Raw genomic sequence first — 18,430 nt, 5'->3', positions numbered from 1 at the left:
GAGACAGAGCTCAAAGGGTTAATGCTCTGGAACTCTTACTTTGATGCCCAGCAGGGTTCTGGTCCCCTCAGCACTGCTCAGAGTGACTCTGAGCAGCACTGGGTTTGAGCCCAAAACAAAACAAGCAGGGAGGGGCTGGAAGTAGCTTAAAGAACAGAGGACATGCTTTCCCCTAGGGAACTCTGGCTTCAATTCCGAGCACCACATGGTCTCCTGAGCAGAGAGGCCCGTGCACTGCTGGGTGTGGTCCCCAAAACAAAGACGAGCAGAAAGTGGAACCATGTTTAGGAAATTAGAAACCTTTCTGGAGACCTCCCGTGGGAAACCTGACTCAGGTGAGGGTGCGAGGGACAGCCAGGAGCCCAGCCCAGGTGCCTGAGCCACTGAGAATGACTAACTAATCCTCCAGGTGGGTTACAGTGATAAACTGCACTGTCATTGCCGGTGCTCTCCGACCCGTGGAGGTGGCTGGGTTCCTTGCTGTGTCCTTTTCTCCTCGGGTCCTTTACGGAGCTTGCCGAACGGGTTTGTGTGGCCCTTCAGACAGACCTGAAGACATTCCCTCCTTATTTGCAGTGTCATCTTGGGCAAGTCATTTCACCTCTCTGGGCCTCGCTCTGTCCGGTCTCGTCTGTAAACTGGATGGGACACGTTTAACCTTTGCAGGGTCCTTTGAGGGTCACAAGAATCAAGCACAGAGGCTATATATGGTTATCATTAAAGCAGTCATGACACAGCCAGACAGAGGACCGAGGTTCAGGTGCTGGCTTGCATCGGAGTGCCTCTGGGAGCAACTCCCAGACTTAGGGCTGGAGGAACCCCCAGCAACACCAGATGAAGCTGCACCCCGACCCCCACACACTGCTCCCCCCAGAACCACACTCTCTAGGATCTGGATTCTAGATTAAGAAACGGAGACTCCAAAAGGCTCCACACGTCACTGCACAGCCATGAAGAAGCTCCCAGCCCAGAACCCCTGCTTCTGTACATAAAGTTTTCTTTTCCAGCCACGAATGTTTCAGGCCATGTGGAATGACCGCACTCGCTCACATCTTATCAGACTGTCCTTGCAAGGCTCATTAGTCACCGTCACTTAGGTCAAGGCCTTCCAGAGTGGGTGAGAGTGCAGGGAGCTAGATGCTGCTGCTTTAAATCACTAAAGCAGTGATGGGGGCTGGAGCGATAGCACAGCGGGTAGGGCGTTTGCCTTGCACACGGCCGACCCGGGTTCGATTCCCAGCATCCCATAGGGTCCCCTGAGCACCGCCAGGAGTGATTCCTGAGTGTTGCAGAGCCAGGAGGAACCCCTGTGCATCGCCGGGTGTGACCCAAAAAGCAAAAATAAATAATTAAATAAATAAATAAATCACTACGTTTGTCATGGTTACTCTAGAGCCATAGAGAGTTGGGATGCCCCTTGGATTTCATTTCCTGTTTCTTCAGAATGCAGATAGGGCCACTGGAGACACAGCTCAAAAGACTAGGGACTGGAGAGATTTTACAGATGCTTGTCTTGCTTGCATCTTACCCAGGTTCAATCCCCGGTGCTCCAAATGGTTTCCCAAACCTCACCAGGAGTGATGCTAGGAATAGGGCCTGAACACCTCCAAGTGCCCCCGCCCCCCTCAAAAAGAAAAGCTAACCTAACTAAAACAATTTGGAGTAGGTTGATCCCTTTCCTTCCCACACCAAAAACAAAACAAAGCAAAAAAATCCCAGAAAACCCTCCCAGAATGCAGAGTAACCCTGCTAACAAGAAGAGCCTTGTCTAAACCACCAACCCGCTGGGTGTCTTAGAGGGCAGAGCCTTGGGTGACACTAATTTCTGAGCATCTGCCACTGGCTGGTCACTGTGCTACTTTCACCAACAGGATCACATACTGGAGCTCTGGAAGTATTTACTGAGATGAGACTAATTGTCTTATTGAACACACATACATTGCTATAGGCAAGAGTTAGTGTTTTATTATTATTCAATAAGGTGGGTCTTCTGTGTGTAAAATAAATGCCTCACCGGCAGACCTTCACTGCCTCAACTGCCTCCACTGCCCAGCCGCTGCCGCGCTCCAGGAAACTTTCCGGACCGCTTTCCAGACACATCATAAGACACTTAATACCCATCTTCCAGGATTGCAGCACCATATTTGATAGAGTTCAAACCTGCAGGGGCAATTAGAGGCCGCCCTAAAAGCCTCTATCCCTCTCGGAAAGCCAGACAAGCTACCGAGAATATCCCACCCACACAGCAGAGCCTGGCAAACTATCCATTGTGTATTCGATATGCCAAAACCAGCAAATACAATGGGTCTCATTTCCCTGACCCTGAAAGAGCCACCAATATGGCAGTGTTAAGAAGAATGAGGAAGGAAAGGCTGATAAAATCTCGAGGCCGAACTAGGCTGCCAGAACAAAGAAGGACAAAAATGACTGTCTGTACTTTCAATGCATGTACGCTGGCATCGGATGCATCCATCAAGGATCTGATGGTGCAAGCGTGAAAAATCAAGTACGACATCATTGGTCTGACAGAGACCAGAAGGCATCAATCACATCATGCCCTTTTCGACACTGGAGAAGAACTGTTCCTCGGAACATGCAACAAAAGAGGCGTCAGTGTCCTTGTCAACACGAACTTGGCCATAAGCATTGATTTATTCGAATGCCTAACAACCTGAATTGGATGATTACACTTGAATAGATGTCGTTCACTGCCGGCAGTTTCTATCTTCGTTGTCTACTCACCAACATCCAATTATGATGAAGGAGAAATTGAGAAGTTCTACATGGAGCTGGAGAAGTTCTATAAAGAAGACCACACCTTCTACAAGAGCATTGTTGGTGATTTTAATGCCAAGATAGAACCAAGAAGATCAGATGAAGAACTCCACATCAGGACCCATGGCCTAGAATGGAACGAACAGGGTGAGAGACTGTCTGAGTTCATCATGTCGACCAAGACCATCCATGGCAACTTCACAATTCCAGAAGGCCGCATCTAAACGTTGGACATGGGAGTCTCCTGGTAGATGGTTCCACAACAAAATTGACCACATCATATTCAATCAACGGTTTTGCCTGACTGATGTCACTGTTGTCCCAAAATTCCAAATGGGATCAGACCACTGTCTCCTTCCTGCAAAATTCTACTTCACGGGGCGGGGAGAACGGGCTGCAAAGTTTAAGAAGAGAACTCCCAGAACAACCACCAACTGGGAGCTCTATGGCACTATTGTGGCAACATGGGAAGATGCCGTTGTTAACAAGGTTCAGCACCTCCATGATTGTTCGAGGAATGCTGAGAGAGAGATAGCCACAAAAAGACTCCTGTCTTCGAAAACTCTCGAGCTCATTCGCCAATGTGGCTTGGCGCAAGCCTCAGGCAATAGCAAGCAAATGTCCGAGCTTGCAAAGCAGTGCAGAGAAGCAATAAAGGAAGACCTCAAAGAGAGAAGAGCAGCAGTCCTGGCAGATGCAGCAGAAGCCCAGAAAAGCATTCGCAACGCCCGCCTGTCCTTCGCCAACTACAAAGGCCAAGATGACTGCCCTCTGATGTCCTGATAGATCTATCACATCTTCCAGAAGGGCAATGGAGAAGATTATCCCTGACTTCTACTCAGATCTCTTCGATAGCCACGTCCACCTGCCCACATACCAAATTCCACAGGATGGATATGTTGTTCCTAAAGTTCTCCCTTCTGAAATCCAACACGCCATTTTGTTGGTAAAGAAGCAAACCGAACCCGGCCCAGACAAGGTCAGACCTGAACACCTGAAGAACCTGCCGTCAGTACTCATCAATACACTGACTCGGCTCTTAACATGCTACCTGAATGAATGCATGGTTCCATCCCACTGGAAAACCAGCAGGACTGTACTACTCTACAAGAAGGGAGACATCCACGACATTGGCAACTACTGCCTGATCTGCCTGTTGTCTGTCGACTACAAGCTGTTCAGTCGAGTCATCCTGAATAGGATTGGCAGAACACTAGATGAAGGACAACCATGCAAGCAAGCCAGGTTTCGCAAAGGATTCAGCACGATCGACCATAAACAAGCTCAATGAGGTTTCTCAGGAGTTCAAGAAGCTGCTCTGTCTAATGTTCATTGATTTAAGAAGGCCTTTGATTTTGTTGAGACTGAAGTGGTCATTGAAGCCCTAGCCAAACAGGGCATTCAAACTCAATACATCAGGATCCTCCATGAACTGTATTACGGATTCACTACCAGGATCTCACCATTCTACAAGGAAGTGATCATCCATGTCAAGAGAGGGGTTGGGCAGGGTGATACCATTTCACCAAAACTCTTCAGTGCCACCCTTGAGAATGTCATGTGATGACTGGAATGGGAAGGAATTGGAGTGAAGATAGACAGTTGGCAACTACACCACCTCCCCTTCGCTGATGACATCATTCTAATAACACCAAACATCAGCCAAGCGGCACAAATGTTTGCTGAGTGTGGATAGGTCGGACTACAGCTGAATTTCACGAAGACAATGTTTATGAGAAACGGTCTCGTTCCTGACATTCCATTCGCTCTCAACAGAACGAACATCTTCGAATGCAACAGTTATGTGTACCTAGATCAAGAAGTCAACATGACGACTGGCACCTGAGTTGCACAGGAGGAAGAGAGCGGCTAGGAACGCTTCAAGAGCATTGAATAAATAGCTAAGAGGATGAAGAACCTCCGGCTCCGGGCACATCTCTTTGATTCCACTGTTCTTCCTACATTAACATATGCCTCAGAGACCTGGGCCCTAGGAAAACAGGATGAAAACGCTATTCGGGTCTCCCAAAGAAGAATCGAAAGAGCTATGCTTGGAGTATCACGCTTCACCCAAATGAGAGAAAGAATCCGGAGTTCCAACCTCCATTGACAGTCAAGAATCAGGGACGCTGTCTCGTTTGCCACGGCGCCAAAAATCAGATGGGCTGGTCACGTAATGAGATTTGGAGACAACTGCTGGACTAGAGCCATCACCGACTGGATTCCACGGGACGTCAAAAGATCGTGTGGCCGCCCACCTACGAGATGGTCAGACTTCTTTGTCAAGACACTGAGCGATTGGTTTGAGGCTCTTAGTGTTTCTAGAACCAGCAGAGGCCATTGGGCTACACTAGCACATGACAGGGACGAATGGAGACGTTACTGGTACCCGCTCGAGCAAATCAATGAGTAACGGGATGTCAAGTGATCAAGTGATCAATAGACTCATTTATTAGAGAACAATTTCACTGTATCACTGTCATCTCATTGTTCATTGATTTACTCGAGCAAGTGCCAGTAACGTCTCATTCATCCCATCCCTGAGATTTTAGCAGCCTCTTCTTACTTGTCTTTCCCAACAACCATATTGGAGGCTCTTTCAGGGTCAGGGGAATGATACCCGCTATTGTTATTATTTTTGGCATATCGATTACATCACAGATAGCTTGCCAGGCTCTGCAGTGCGGGCCGGATACTCTCAGTAGCTTCCAGGTTCTCCGAGAGGTATATGTTTATAGATATATTTATATTTGATGGGGTTCAGACAGTAGGCAACAAATCATATATTTCCCTCTATGATTTGTTGCCTAATGTCTGAACCCCATCAAATATAAATATGGTGTGGTAAGGTAAGGTAAGGTAAAGGCCCTCCCGTTGTTCGTCGATTTGCTCGAGCGGGCCCAGTAACGTCTCCATTGGAGACTTTGTTGTTACTGTGTCTGGCATATGGAATACTCTCGGTAGCTTGCCGGGCTCTCCGAGAGGGGCGGAGGAATCGAACTCGGGTCGGCCATGTTGGCCGCGTGCAAGGCAGACGCCCTACCCGCTGTGCTATATGTGTACAGAGTGTCGTGGTTCAGGAATATGTTCATTCGTATGTGAGGCTCGGCCCGAGCATGTGAAAAGCGACCTGGAGCATGGCGGTGGCTGGGTAGTGAAGGTCGGCTGCCGGGGCTGGGTCCCTTGTGACAGAGAGTGATAGAAGCCTACTGCAGAGCCCCAAGTGAAAACAGCCTACTGAGGAGTCCAGTGGCATGTTTATGGAGGCCTCATTTTATGCTCCCTCCCAGGAGAAGCTGTGAGTTCTGGAGGGTGGCCGATGAGGAGATTTTCTGGCACTGGCGGGAGGAGGCTTATGGATGTGACCCCTGGGTCGCTGGAGACTGGGGGAAGCAGGCAGAGAATCTCTGCCCCAGCATCCCGTTGAGCCCAGAGTCCAACGTCACAAAGTTCTGCATTTCCTGGGTTCCATGGTGTCACAAAAGAAGAAAATCCAAATGATCCTTAAGTATTTAATTTCAGTAAATATTTAGTATGTGTGGGTAAAAATTCAATTATACTGGGATTGGAGCAATAGTATAGTGGATAAGGTACTAGCCTTGTATGTGGCCAACCCAGGCAGGTATGATCTTCTCTACCCCATATGGTCCTTTGAGCCAACTGGGAGTGATCCCTGAGCACAGAGCCAGGAGTAAGCCCTGAGCACTGCTGGGAGTGGCCCCAAAACAACAACAATAAAAAAACAAACAAACAAAAACAGAAATCCAATTACATTACATATGTGTATTGATTTTAAACTCTATGATACCTAAACATACTGTTTTGTAGTCTGTTTTTTCAATTAAAAAATATCTGGAGGGACTGGAGCGATAGCACAGCGGGTAGGGCGTTTGCCTTGCACGCAGCCAACATGGCCGACCCAGGTTCGATTCCCAGCATCCCATGTGGTCCCCCGAGCACCGCCAGGAGTAATTCCTGAGTGCATGAGCCAGGAGTAACCCCTGAGCATCGCCGGGTGTGACCCAAAAAGAAAAAAAAAATCTGGATATTTTATGTCAATGAATATCTATCTCCATTAAACAACACTTGTGTTTATTTTAGGATCATACCCTGCAGTGCTGGGGGCTAATCCCAGCATGTTGCTTTGAAGTCCACAGAGTGCTGGGAATCCAACCCGGGCTTTCTGCATGTCAATACTCGCTCAGATCACTGATTTCTTCCTGAGACTGATTTATTTATCTTTGGTTTGTTTTTTTTGACCACACCCAGCAGTTCTCAGGGTCTTGCTCAGGGGTTACTCCTAGCTCTGTACTCAGGAGTTGCTTCTGGTGGTGCTCAGGGAACCTCTTACAAGGCTCAAGTGCCTTTACCCTTAGACCAGTCTCAATTTTGTTGTTGTTACTTATTTGTTTTGGGGCCACATCCAGCAGGACTCAGGGCTTACTCTGGTTCTGTGCCCAGGGATCATTCCTGTGCAGCACTCAAGAGACCATATGAGGTGCTGGGGATCACACCTGAATCTGCAGTGTGCACGGCAAGCACCCTGTCTGCTGTATTCTCTCTCCAGTCCATCTATTTTTTTTTTTAAATAGGGACTCCCCAGTAGTGCCTGGGAAATGTAGAGCCCACTCCAGGCAACATTGCCCTGACGGTTTGGTGCTGGGGCTTGGCAATGCACAGTGCTGCCCACCTATGAGGCTGGGGGGCCATGAGGATGACATCCAGTGATGCTCAGAGGTCATGCAGTACTGGGGAATCAAACTTGGAACCTCACACATGTAAACTATGTGCTCCGCCCCTTACACTATATGCCCTCCCCCCTCTCAATATGTTTGATGAACATACAGGTTTGCCTGTGTGATGCCTCCCATCCCCTTTGGGTACCGGACATCCAGCCCTCCTGGCCCATCACCTGATTGTCATGTAGACCTTCAGAATCAGGACCAGGGGACATAGCAGCCTCTGAAGTCATGACCCCATCAGTGTTGGCAGAGGCAGGCAGAACTGTTCTACCCCTGGGAGCAGAAGAGGCTGCGTGTGCGACAGGGCCGCGGGATATAGACCCACCTCGCAGTCGACTCTCACCAATCCCAGATCTTGGTTGGTACCTGACAGCGTCTTGTCAAGTGAGTGGGATACAAACCCAATTAGGAAAATTAATAAATTCTTTATTGGCTGAAATATTCTCAGGCTTGCAACCTAAAATACCTGCAATCAAAACTCTGTGGAAATAAGAATTTCTCAAGACCAGTAAAAAGAAGATTGAAGAGGGACCAGAGAGACAGTACAGGTGTTAAGGTGCTGGCCTTGTATCCTACTGACCCCGGTTTGAATCCCCAGTATAACATATAGTCCCTCAAGCACTGCCAGGGATCAACCCTGGGCAAAGCCAGGAATAACCCCTGAAAACCACCAGGTGTGGCCAAAACACCCTTCCCCTGATAAACATATAAATAAAGGAAGGAAGGTGGAAGTATATTGCCTAGCACCTTCCAGGTGCAAGGACTAGGCCAACCACTAGGGCTGGGTTTAAGGGCAGGCTGGAGGCTGTTTGAGCAGAGGACTACAGAGCCAGGCCACAAGTGCCTCCCTCCGGGCCCTCTGTTGGGTACCTGCCATACGCAGGATGCTGTTTGGGGCACTGATGTTTGCCATCAGTATCTCAAGATTCATGTGTGATTTTCTTTTTTTTTGCTTGTTTTTGTTTTGAGAGGTTACCGCTGGCTATGCTCAGGGTTTACTCCTGGCAGGGCTGAAGGACTCTGTGTGGAGCGAGGGATTGAACCTGCGTCAGCGGGATGCAAAGCAAGCTCCCTGCCCACTGTATTATGGCTCCAGACCCTCATGTGTGACTCTGACAGTAAGGTGAGTCACATCGACTTCCCTAGGCCTAAGTCTCTTAACTCTAAAGCTCTGACCTATAAACCAAAGCCAGAGTCCTATCCCTGGCCCTACAGCTTAGAAGTGGCATTGAATTTCCCAGACACCTTCCTATCCATTGTCTCCAGGGATCTCTCAACGGGGGCCCCAAAGGCAGAGCTCATTAGGCCAAGTTTGGAGATGTGGAAATGGAGAGGCAGAGCGATATTAAGTAATCTGACTGAGGGCACACCGCCAGGCCCAAAGGAACTGCAACTTCATTGAAGTCTGAGCCCACTTGCCCACTGGGAGAAGGACCAAATAACCCTTAACCTTTATTTTATTATGGGGGGTTGCGGGGGGAGAGGAAGGAGTGGAGGGTGATTGGGCCACACCTGGCATCGCTTAGGGGACATGTGTTGTCAAGGGTCAAACTGGGCTCAGCCACAAGAAAGGCAAGCACCTTAACTTCCGTACTATCTCCTCATGCCCACCCCCAACTTCTTCTGACGTCTTGGGCTTCTGTGTGTGCATGTGTTTTGTTTGGGGGGTGGGGGGTGGCTATAGCCCAGCTGTGCTTGGGGACTATTCCCAGCTAGGTACTCAGAAATGACTCCCAGTTGAGTGCTTGGGATCAAACCCAGATTTCTGGCATGCAAAGTATGCATTCCAGCCTGCTGAGCTAGTTCCCCGGTCATACCTATTATCATTTTAAAGATGAAAGTTTATATGAGATGCCTAGAGGAGCCACATTCCCAGAAAGGCGAGCAGAATGCAGGTGGCAGGGAGACTGGGGTGGCAGGAGGGATGAGGATTACTGGCTATTAGGCTCGTGCTTCAGTCGGGGAAGATGAATGTGTTTGGGAACTGGACAGTGGTGAGGGCGCATGGCCTCACCTCACTTACACAGCAGCATGCAAGTGCATGACGGGTTCTGGAGGGTGAAAGTAGCCAGTACTAGGTATATACCACCCTGGTTTGTGAGGCAAGGAAACAGGTCTAGGAGGATGAAGAGATTAAGTCCAGATCAGCTTATGAGTTTGGGGGAACAGACTGGGATCAAGTCTCAGATCTGCCACTTGTACACATGGTCTCGAGAAATTCTTATTTCCACAGAGGAATTTGGGATATTACCCAGGAAGTGTGCCTCAACTTCCTCCTTTGTGAAATGGGATCATAATAGCCCAGGGCATTTTCCTTGCATGCAGCCAACCTGGGGTTCGATCCTCAGTATTCCATAGGGTACCCTGAGCACTGTCAGGAGTGACCCTTGAGTGCAGAGCCAGTATTAACCCTGGAGCATCGCCAGATGTGACCCAAAAGGAAAAAAAAAAAAGGCAATTCTGCTTAGAACTAACTGGACTGTGACTTACCTGAAACCCTGCGGGAAGCCTAGAACAGACACAAGCCCTTCTCTGTGTGCAGAGGCCTCTCTCTGATTCCAGCCCGCTTCCTCTTGGTCACAGTTCCAAGGTCAAGGACACAGGCAGCTTTTCCGGGGGCTCCATGAGAAAGGGAGAGCTGCTCCAGCTCGACACGGTCCTCCACAGTGAGTCAGCTGTGAGTCAGGCTGTCCCTGTGATGCATGTGTGCATGCCAGGTGGCAGGTGGGAGCGGGGCCAGAGACTCTGTCGGCTTGAGGGGTGCGGAGAGCTCCATGAGAGTTCAGCCCCAAACTGCAGCTCCAGGTCACGCCTGGCTCCACGCCTCCCTTTACTACCAAATTCCTCCTCCCCTGTGACTGCCAGCGGACGTCTCCTGAGTCACAGTGCGAGGTGACAGCAGTGTCTGCGAAGGGCCAGGCAGGCCGGTCCCTGCACTGGAAACATCAGGACAAAAGGCTGCGCGGGCATAGCCAGCACTGGGAATTCAGTTCTCAGGAGAAACCAGGCTCTCAGGAGCCTAGAGTCCAGCCACACCGTTGGTTTCTCACACCAATCCGCTGACGTTTTAGGGTGTCTTTACTCTTCCCCTGAGCCCCAGGGTGCCAGACTCTGCCTCTGTGAAGCCCCAACCACAGAACCCTTCCCAGAGTCCCACTTTACAGAGAGGAGACAGAGATGCACAGACATCAACCTCTCAGCACAAAGGGATCCTTGGTGGTGTGGGGTCCTTACACCATTCCAGACTGTCCTAGCCCTTGAGGGGTCTGTTTTTTTTTTGGGGGGGTGTCTTTTGACTTCTGGGCTACACCTGAAAATGCCCAGGGCTTCCTCCTAGCTCTGTGCTCAAGGATCACTCCTGATGGGCTCAGTGAGGCCATTGGGGATTGAACCCAGGTTGACTGCGTGCAAGACAAACGCCCTACCTGCGGTACCATCTCTCTAGACCCCTAGAGCTTATCTTCTTTGGGAGCTTGCTGAAGGAAACATCTGGAGGGGGCTCATCAGCTCCCCTCCCCCAGTTCCAGAGGAATTTCCCAACCCCCACACCAAAAATAGTATCTGAAAATCGAAGGAGCCAGATCCCTGCCACTCAGAAGTAAATCAGGCTTTGAGAAAACGCTGGAAATAAAAGTTACACTCTTTATTTACTATTTATCTGTTGGTACCTAGAACCACAGGCAGCAGGACCACCGAGACACAGGGATTTGAGCTCATGATTGTCTACTTAAGATTAGACGGCTCCAGGTCGCGGCTCTGCTCCTCTGGGCCCTAAGAATTGTCTTCTTTCAAGAATATATATTTTTTTTAATTTTTTTTTTTTTTTGCTTTTTGGGTCACACCGGGCAATTCACAGGGGTTACTCCTGGCTCTGCACTCAGGAGTTACTCCTGGCGGTGCTCAGGGGACCCTATGGGATGCTGGGAATCGAACCCAGGTCGACCGCGTGCAAGGCAAACACCCTACCCGCTGTGCTATCGCTCCAGCCCCTCAAGTATATTTTTTAAATGATCATCCTCTGACAGTCACTTTTTCACTTCACATTCTCAATAAGTCTTCGAAGTAAGCACCTAGTGCAGAGGGAAGGACACTCGCCTTGCATGCAGTCAACCTGGGTTTGATCCCTGGTATCCCATATGGTCCCCATCACACCGCCAGGAGTGACAGCTGAATGTAGAACTAGGAGTAACAATATCAGTGTCACAATATGTGGCCCCCAAACAAAAACCAAAAAAAGTATACGGATATTGCTCCCATATTACAGTTAGAGAAATTGAGACTGAGATAGAGTAAGCAGGGAGAGAGAGAGGGAGGGAGGGAGGGAGAGAGAAGGGGATGAGGATGAGAGGAGAGAGAGTGAGAGAGAGAAAATGAGAGAGAGAATGAGAAAGTGAGTGAGTGAGTGAAGGAGAGAGGAGAGAAAACCAGAGTGAGAGGAGAGAAAGAGTGTGAAAGTGGAAAAGAAAGAGGGGAGAGTCTAGAGTGATAGCACAGCGGGTAGGGCGTTTGCCTTGCACGCGGCTGACCTAGGTTCGATTCCCAGCATCCCATATGGTCCCCTGAGAATCACCAGGAATAATTCCTGAGTGCAGAGCCAGGAGTAACCCCTGTGCATCGATGGGTGTGACCAAAACAAAACAAAGAGAGAGAGAGAGAGAGAGAGTGCTCAAGGCAGCATGCTGGAGGTCTGGATTCTCTTCCCAGCACCATACCAGCACAGCCAGCAGCAATCTCCAAGCACAGAGGAGCCCCTGAGCCTTCCAGCTATGGTTCAAAAGCCAAGAAAAAAGATTGGGTAACAGTCCCTAGGACACACAGCACGCAGGCCTGTCTCCCAGACCTGTGGCGCCCCGCACCATACTGGCAGCCTCCTGGCCCATGGACTTTGTTAACTACTGACAGTGGCTTCCCTGTGTGGAGCCCCTGGCCAGCGGACAGAAGGAAGAGGAATGCAAATGCCTGGCCTGAAAGAGGTCATTATCTTGGGGGATGATAAGGTTCAAATAAACTGTAATGAAGTGACAAGAGCCAGACCCAGACCTGGTCAGGTGTCCAAGCACGTTCTGTTGTCCAGAGTGTGGGCCAGTTGTTTTTTTTTTTTTTTTTTGCTTTTTGGGTCACACCCGGCAATGCACAGGGGTTACTCCTGGCTCTGCGCTCAGGAATTACTCCTGGCGGTGCTCAGGGGACCATATGGGATGCTGGGGATCGAACCCAGGTTGGCCACGTGCAAGGCAAACGCCCTACCCGCTGTGCTATTGCTCCAGCCCCTGGGCCAGTTTGTTTTTTAAGTCGAGGTTTCAGAGCTCATACCAATGACCTGTATGATCTTGGACAAATTACTTTTCTTCCCTGGAACTCAGTTTTGTTTTTTAAAAAATCTGAAAGTTATGGGCTGGAGCAATAGCACAGCGGGTAGGGCGTTTGCCTTGCACGCAGCCAACCTAGGTTCGATTCCCAGCATCCCATATGGTCCCCTGAGCACCGCCAGGAGTAATTCCTGAGTGCATGAACCAGGAGTAACTCCTGTGCATCACCGGGTGAGACCCAAAAAGAAAAAAAAATGTGGAAGTTAAATACTTGAAGTACTTGTATACATGCATGAGGGTGGGGAATAAACTCCAATAACATTGTATCCATTCATTCAACAATGACCCTGAGTCCCCAGGTGTAGGTGGAGTATTATTCAGGTGCTGGCCATGATGATACAAGAGGCTGGGAGCGGAATTCAGTTTCAACCACAGAAATATTTGGTGGAGGACTGGGGGACAGAGGCACACCTGGAGTATCTCAGGGGCCATTGCTGGTGGTGCTTGGGAGATCAGGCAGTGCAAAGCCTGAGCTTCCGCCTTTGGGCCATCTAGACCCAGAAAGATTTTTTACCTGTTTGGTGGTCGCATCTGGAGACACTCAGGGATCACACCTGGAGGTGCTCAGGGGACCATAGGTATACTATCAGGGATCAAACCAGGCTTGGGAGCATATAAGGCAAATGCCCCTGAACTATCTCTTGGTTCTCCCACAAATTTTTTTTTTTTTAAATTAATCATGGGGCTGGAGCAATAGCACAGCGGGTAGGGCGTCTGCCTTGCATGTGGCCGACCCGGGTTCGATTCCCAGCATCCCATATGGTCCCCTGAGCACCACCAGGAGTGATTCCTGAGTGCAGAGCCAGGAGTAACCCCTGTGCATCGTCGGGTGTGACCCAAAAAGCAATAAATAAATAAATAAATAAATAAAAATAAAAAAAAATAAAAAATGAATCATAACACGCACACAGAAAAAGTGCTAAAACTGAAAGCGAATTGTCACAAACTGAACCTACCTGTGAGACAACACTCTCGCTTGCAAAACATTGGCAGCAGGTTCTGGATGAGGGAGTGGCAGGCAAGCCAAGACCTCGGAACGGTGCTGAAAGGGGGTGCCAGAAGGTTCGATCATTAAAATAAGGCTTTTAATGCATATTCTCTGTGTGTGTGCGCGCACATGTGTGTGTGAGCGTGCATGCCTGTGTGTGTGAGTGAGCGCGTGCATGCGTGCGTGTGTGCGTGTGTGTATGTGTGTGTATGCAGTAAAATAAGTTTATTTAGAGAAACATAAAGAGAGGAGTTAGAAAGTCACATGATTTGGCAGACAGGCGACAGCCAGTAGGCGCTTCCCTTGCCTTGCCTGGCACCCAGCTGACCCAGGTTCCATCCGCTGCCACCCCATATGGTTCCCTGAACCCACCAGGAATGATCCCTGAGCACAGAGACAGGAGTAAGCACTGAGAAGCTCTGGGCGTGCCCCACCCTCCAAAAAAAAAAAAAAAAGAGAGAACACAGATTTCTCTGGAAGGGAGAGAACCAAATACATATCCCTGGTTGAGATCAGGCAAACTGCCTAGGTAAGAGAATGTGTCTAATGCTATCTCTCTCTATATATATATTTGGTTTTGGGGCCACACCTGGTGGTGGTCTTGGCTCTGCACTCCTGGTTGGCTCAGGGAGCAAAGGGGGTGCTGGGGTTTGAATCTAGGTTGGCCATGTGTAAGGCAAGTGCCCTAACCACTGTACTATCTCTGACCAGGCAATATATATATATATATATATATTTTTTCTTTTTGGGTCACACCCGGTGATGCTCAGGGGTTATTCCTGGCCCTGCACGCAGGAATCACTCCTGGCGGTGCTCGGAGGACCATATGGGATGCTGGGAATCAAACCCGGGTCAGCTGCGTGCAAGGCAAATGCCCTACCCGCTGTGCTATCGCTCCAGCCCCCATGCAATAATTTTTAAGGTCAAAATTAATGCAATTCAGTCCACAATGAAAAAAACTGTCATTTGTCAGTGCTGACAGTCATTCCTAGAGGTTCTCACTAACCAGGTTAGTGACAGCGTGAGGGCCTGAGGATGCAGTGCTGTTCGGACCCTGTGGTGCCAGGGATTCCCCAGTGCACCCAGTGCAGCTGGAGACTTCTAGGGCTGCACCTTGTGATGCTGGGGGACCAGGCAGTGCTGGGGACCAAACCTGGGTTGGCTGCATACAAAGCAAGCTCCTTTAAGCCTCGTACACTCTTGGGCCCCAAATATCACATTTTAAACTAAAGACAGCCTTAACAACAGCACCGTGGGGAGTCAGAATAAAGCTGAGGTCCAAAGGAAGACAAACTCATCACATTGCTGCTAATCCCAGCCTACCCCCAGCCCTCACGTCAGACCCACATGATCGTGGACCTCCATCTTCAGTGGACTACTTTCCAGACACCCCAACTCACAGGTAGGTCCTCCTTGTTTTTGAGCTGTGTGTACAGAAAATTATGCTTTTTGTACATGGTCGTGTCATACGGTTTCCTGAACCCCACACCCACAGGCTGTCTGGGGTTTTGCCAGGATCTTGCATGCCACGGCAGGATGCTGAAACAAGGAGGAGCTGTTGGGCACTGTAGAGACCTGAGCGGGGGCAGGTGTGGGGAAGGAGCTCAGGGGTCTTTGGGAAGGGCAAAATTCAGAGGACTGGCTGGATACAAGAATGAGGAAGGGCGAGGAGTCATCAAAGATGCCAGATCTGGCTTGGGTAACTTGGTGGATTAAGGAGTCATTTCTGAGCTGGGGACCAGGAGGGATAGGGAAGACAGTGAGCTAGAGTGCTAGCTCAGCGGTAGGGCATTTGCCTTGCATGCAGCCAGCCTGACCAAGCCAGGTTCGATTCTTCCACTGCTCTCAGAGAGCCCGGCAAGCTACCGAGAGTATCTCGCCCGCGTGGCAAAGCCTGGCAAGCTACCTGTGACGTATTCGATATGCCAAACACAGTAACAACATATTCGATATGCCAAATATAGTAACAACAAGTCTCAAAATGGAGACATTACTGGGCCCGCTCGAGCAAATCGATGAACAACGGGAGGACAGTTGTTTGTTTGTTGTTATTCTTTTGGTATGTTTGGGAACCACATCCAGCAGTTCTCAGGCTTACTGTGCTCAGGCATGACTCCTGGTGAGCTCAGGGGACCATAAGGGACGCTGGGGATCAAACCCAGGTTGGCTGGGTGCAAGATGAGTGCCTTACCCACTGTACTCTCCCTCCACCCCATCGTTATTGATACTATTTTGGTTTGGGGGACCACATCCGGCAGTGCTGGGTACTCAGGGGTGACTCCTGATAGCAGGGATCAATCCTAGGCGTCCTGCATAGAAAACATGTGCTCTAGCCATTGTGCTATCTCTCCCACCCCAGAATGTTGCTTTTTAAACCTGGCTGAGTATAGGTGCTGGAACGATAGCACAGAGGGGAGGGCGTTTGCCTTGCATGTGACCGGCCCAGGTTCAATTCCCAGTATCCCATATGGTTCCCTGAGCACCACCAGGAGTAATTCCTGAGTGGAGAGACAGGAGTAACCCCTGTGCATTGCCGGGTGTGACCCAAAAAAGAAACAAAAACAAAAACAAAAATAAAAAAAACAACAAAAACCAAAACCAAAACAAACAAACAAACAAAAACACCTGGTTGAATATAGCCAAAGGAGGGTGGTATTCCAGAAAGAAGAAGAGGTGGTTCCTTCAGTACCTCCAGTGCTGAAGAGGCAGGGGAGGCCCCATCTTCATTTCAGAGGCTGGGATGGAGGAGCAAAAGGGATAGAGAGGGGCTGGAGCAATAGCACAGCAGGTAGGGTGTTTGCCTCGCACACAGCCGACCCGACCCGGGTTCGATTCCCAGCATCCCATGTGGTGAGTGTGGAGCCAGGAGTAACCCCTGTTTATTGCCAGGTGTGACCCAAAAAGAAAAAAAAAAGCTGAAAAGTGCTCTGGAAGGTGTTTTGAACTGATGTGCAAAACAGAATGAAAATAGTAAACAGAGGAAGGACATCAGCCCACTTGGCCTTCCAGGAGTCAATACCATGTTTACCTGCAGAAGATTTGAATTGCAAAACACCCAGCAGACCAGGAGCACTCTGGGCTCAGCCACTGCCACACGCCCTGCAGGGCCCCCCCCCCCCCCATCACCTTACCTCATCCGCAGCTGACTCAGCAAGGCCGCCAGAGACGCTTTCCTTTAAAGGCAAAAAAAAAAAAAAAAAAGGAAGAGAAGCTTTTCCCTGGGCAGCTTACTCATTCTTGCCTGACACCAGTGCTCAACTACCCCGCAGCGCCACCCCAAACAGAGCCGCGCGCGTGCTTTCAGACACGACCCAGCACCAGCATCCGCCCAGCCACCTGGCACTTCCCAGCCAGCCCCAGAGACTTCTTTTGCATCCGACTGGCTAGGGCTGGTTGGAACCGCTTTGAATCAGACCCAGATGAGTGTGAGTTCTTTCCAAGGCCGCCTCCAGGGACAGAGTTGCCCTGGGAGCTGGGCTCTGGGAGCCGGCAGTGGTCTCTTCAGCCCTCACTCCCACTTAAAGGCCGGTAGGCAGGGGAGGGCAGAAGGTTGACCGTGAGTTCTTCCTTCCCTTAACCCTCCCTGTTCCCATGCCCTGGGTGCACGCTGCTCATTGAGCTCCCCTGCTGTCCTCTGAGGGTCCCACTCTGTCACTTCTCTCACTCAGGTTCCACCCATCTTCATCTTTTCTCTCCCAATCCTCTATACCGAGCTTCTCAACCTTTGTGCCCCAGAGTCTCCTTTCAACCTGGACTCCTTCCTGGGGGCCCCCTAGACTCATGCAATGGTGCCCATTTATGTGATGTTTCGCCTGTGGCTTCCCTTGGAATATTCTGGTAGCCCCCAGGGCCGTATAGCCTCTGACTGAGAAAGGGATTCTCTGTCCTCATAGGGGCTCCTTTGAGCCTGAGAGGTAGCACAGGGGTTAAGGCACTTCCCTTGCACGCAGTCAGTCAACGTGGGTTCATTCCCCCAGCACACCACTTCCACCACCATCTGAACAACCCCCAAGAGTGATCCCTGAGCACAGAGTCAGGAGTAAGCTCTGAGCACAGCCAGGAGCGGCCCAACCTCCCGTCCACCCCCAAAAAGAACAGAAAAGTTCAAAGGAGTTCCTTTGCCTGAGGTTCTGAACTTCTATGACCCCCCACCCACTCCAGGCACCCCAAACTTCCAGTGTCAGAACCACTTTCTTGGGGCTTTCTCTGGAGTTTCCTCCCTGGTCAGGGTGAAATCCTGTTTCCCAGAACTCAACCAACCCAAATTAGACAAGCCTGCTGAGAATCTAACCTCTGATCCAGAATTAAGGGTTTCTGATGAAGTTGCCGCCAACCAGTAGCCTCCAGGGAGTCATAAAACTCTGACAAGAGAGAGTTTGTCAGAGCCGGAATTTCAGACAGGTAATGGGGTCTGTTTGGGCAGGCTTGGTGGGGTGCGGCAAAGATAAAGATGTTTTCCTGGCCACTCAGCTTTGTCTTCCAGTGGCACCTTGGCGACAGGCACAGAATCTGATTGGATTTCTGACACATGAATGAGACTGGTTTATCTGTCGTTG

This window comes from Sorex fumeus, unplaced genomic scaffold (genome assembly GCF_029834395.1).
Source record: "Sorex fumeus unplaced genomic scaffold, SorFum_2.1 ptg000047l, whole genome shotgun sequence".
Classification (NCBI taxonomy): domain Eukaryota; kingdom Metazoa; phylum Chordata; class Mammalia; order Eulipotyphla; family Soricidae; genus Sorex; species Sorex fumeus.
Note: the sequence above shows the minus strand (reverse complement) of the source record.